Below are 3,590 nucleotides of genomic sequence, written 5' to 3'. Positions count from 1 at the left end.
ATTATTTTAATCTAATAATTTATTTATTTTTTATGATTTACATCCAAGTTAGTTGGCACAGGAGTAACACATGATTATTAACTGAAGTCCATAATGTACATTTTAGGGTTTGCTCTTTGTATTGTACAGTTTTAGGGGTTTTGCCAAATGCATAATGTCATGTATCTACCATTACTGTATTACATAGAATAGTTTTATTGCCTTAAAAATTCCCTGTTCTCCACTTGTTCAGCTCTCCATTCCCTTTAATCCTTGCCAATCACAGATCCTTCTATCTCTGCATTTTTGCCTTTTCCAGAATGTGAGGTTTGGAATTAATTATACCACATGTAGCCTTTTCAAATAGCATCTTTCACTTTCAAAATATGCATTTAGGGGAGCCTGGGTGGCTCAGCTGGTTGAACATCTGACTCTTGATTTTGGCTTAGGTCATGATCCCAGGGTCATGGGATCGAGCCCTGTGTCAGGCTCTCAAGCCTTGTGTTGGGCTCTGTGCTGAGTGTGGAGCCTGCTTGAGGTTCTCTCTCTCTCTCTCTCTCTCTCTCTCTCTCCCTCTGCTGCTCTCCCCTGCTCACTCTTTCTAAAATTTAAAAAAAAAAAAAAAAGAAATATGCCTTTAAGTTTTCTATGTATCTCCTTGTGGCTTGATTGCTCCTTTCTTTTTATCCCTGAATACTGTTCCATTGTACAGATGTACCATAGTTTGTTTATCCATTCACTTATTGAAGAATATCTTGGCTGCTTCCAATTTTCGACAACTGTGAAGAAAGCTGCTATAAATATCCACGTGCAGATTTTTGTGTGGACAAAAGTTTTCAACTCATTTGAGTAAATAACTAGGAGTGCAATTGCTGGCATGCTAAGTCTATGCTTAGCTTTGTAAGAAACTGCCAAACTGCCTTCCCAAGCGGCTGTACCGGTTTAATGAGCATGGGAGTTTTGACCTCCTGCATTTCTGACCTGGGCTAGCTCAGCCCTCCTTAAGCAACTTGATGGTCCCCTAGCTCCTGGGAGGTCGCTGTGTTAAAGCCCAACATGGTGCAGATACCGGATTGGCACAGTGTGCTATACTGCCCAAAACTCCTAGGCTCGAGTGAAATTCCTGTCTCCAAAGCAGCTGGGACTACAGGTGTGGGCCATCGCCTCCAGTGCTCCTGGCTGTACCATGTGGCATTCCCACCAGCAATGAATGAGGGTTCCTATTGCTTCCCATCCTCACCAGCATTTGATGCTGTCAGTTCTTATCATAATTTTTGAAATTTTAGCCCCTTCTAGTCGATGTGTAGTGGGATCTCATCTTTCCTTCAATTTGCATTTTCTTAATGACATATGATGCTGAGCACCTTCTCTTGTGCGTATTTCCCATCGGTGTACCTCCTTTGGAAAGTTGTCCGTTTAGATCTTTTGCCTGTTTGGTTCAGCTCTTTTGTCTGAGGGGTTGCAGTTTTAAATAGTGTGTTCAGAGAAGGTCTCATTGAGACTTCTGAATGAAGATCTGACAGGGTAAGGGAGGAAGCTGTTTGGAACTCTAGGGAAAGAATGCTCCAGGAAGAATTATAAACCCCTGCAAGGGCCATGAATGAAGGGTGTACTTGGTATGTTCTAGGCTGGCAAGAGGCCAGTGTGGCGTGAGTGAGTGGCCAGGGGAGAGATGAGCAGGTAAGAACAGAGGGACTAGGGGGTATGGCTGTTGTGGCTGGTGGACGCCAAGATTTTGCTTTCATGCTGAGTGAGACAGGAGCTGGAAGATCTAAAGCAGAAATTGATGTAATCTGACTTCTGTTTAATAGGCTCCTTTTACGTGCTGTGTTGAAAGCAGACCATGGGCATTTACTTTTGAACGTCGCCTCTGCAGAGAGCTTTCATACTATTCTTATTTTCTAGTCTCATACTCTCATAAAATTTTGCCTGCTGCTCATTTTGTGTCCACCTCTTCATTCTTCGAAGCTGCGAGACAACCAGCCTCGGTTGAGCAGTCTCCACGCTGGGCATTGAGCCCAGTGCAGGGCTTCAACTCACGACCTTGAGACCAAGACCTGAACTGAGACCAAGAGTTCAGGCTACACGGGCTCAGCCACCCAGGTACCCCATCACCATGCTCGCTTCTAATTGACTGTCTTAAATGCATTTATCCTTTCAAGTTATAATTGCTATCCAATCTCTGTTCTCCAATGGTTTCTTCGTGGAAACCAAAATGCCAATATTTTGTCATAATATTTTAACTCTTTTAGATATTTTATATTCTTTTATTTTTTTTATTAAAAAATTTTTTAATGTTTATTTTTGAGAGAGAGAGAGAGAGAGAGAGAGGGAGTATGAGCAGGGAGGGGCAGAGAGAGAGGGAGACACAGAATCTGAAGCAGGCTCTAGGCTCCGAGCTGTCAGCACAGAGCCTGATGCGGGGCTCGAACTCACGAGCCATGGGATCGTGACCTGAGCTGAAGTCGGACACTCAACTGACTGAGCCACCCAGGCGCCCCTATTTTATGCTCTTTTACTATTTGTATTCTCATTTCAAACTTCAAAATATTTTTCTCTTCTGCCAATTCCCCAAATAAAGTGTCAAATTTAATTTACATTTCTGGTAAGTCTGTCGTAATTTTGATCCAATAATATTTTAAATATAAATTTATTTCAAAAACATTCAGAAACCGTTATAATGAACAGAAGTAGCAGAAAAGTCTTCACATGATAATCAGGATGCAAACTAGGTGAAATACTCCAAAGGCAAGAAAAACACTGAAGAAATTCAAGTACAGATTTGCACTACTTTTAAGGTCTTTGGGGATGACATATTTTTGTTCTAAAGTCTATGGCAAGCCACAAAATGTTTGTTGGTGAGAGAATGACATAATTTGTCCACATAAGAGTTCTCACGTTTCATAGCCTGTACCTGTGTATTTTACTTATATAAATAAATCAATAAATGAACCCTGAGGACTAAAAAAAAAAAAAAAGAAAAGAAAAGAAAAGAAAGAAAGAAAAAGAAGCAAGCAGACCAAAGGCAGGAAGACACAAAAGCAGACTGGCTGGAAGACTGTTGCCAAAACAGCCAAGAGGTGAAGGTGACCAAGCCCTGGGGTGGTATTGGTAGGAAAGATGAGAAATGATTGAATTCTGCATATATTTGGAAGATAAGGGATTTACTACTGGACTGGAATGGAGGTATGAGAGGAAGGAATGGAGGATAAAGAGAGTCTGCTGCTAGTGAAGCCAACTGTGCTCTTTCCCCACAGGGGCCTGGTGGGCCGTGGCCGAAAACAGTAGCCTCCTGGGTAGTGTATGCAGCCTGTTGCGTGTTGGGGTTGCCCTAAGGGACCTTGGAGACAGCCCTTTGCAGTGGACATTCATGTCTGACCTCATGCTATCTCCAATCTGGGCTCTAGACAGGTAAGCGAGGTGACTTTGGAAAGCCCCAGGGCACAGTGGCCTGGGTCCACATTGGCAGTCGTCATGTCCATCCATGCCAAGCTGCAGAAAAGGGAGCATGTAACTGAGGCCGGTCCTATGCAGGGCCAAGTTCAGGTTCCCTGGCTGCCGGAAGATCCACATCTCCAAGAAGTGAGGAGAAATTAGAAAACGTGGTGGCG

At 43.0% G+C, this 3,590-nt stretch overlaps 1 non-coding gene across 1 annotated transcript; it reads left to right on the top strand.

Annotated features, from left to right (window-relative positions):
• Nucleotides 1–3,198: 3,198 nt before the first annotated feature.
• On the top strand, nucleotides 3,199–3,332 carry LOC122212505. Its single transcript, XR_006199181.1, has one exon. It is a non-coding gene; the product is annotated as a small nucleolar RNA SNORA70 (small nucleolar RNA).
• The last annotated feature ends 258 nt before the right edge of the window (nucleotides 3,333–3,590 follow it).

The sequence above is a fragment of the Panthera leo genome, chromosome F3, assembly GCF_018350215.1.
Source record: "Panthera leo isolate Ple1 chromosome F3, P.leo_Ple1_pat1.1, whole genome shotgun sequence".
Taxonomy (NCBI): Eukaryota; Metazoa; Chordata; class Mammalia; order Carnivora; family Felidae; genus Panthera; species Panthera leo.
The sequence above is the reverse complement of the archived record's forward strand: the minus strand, read 5'-3'. Positions and strand labels throughout refer to the sequence as shown.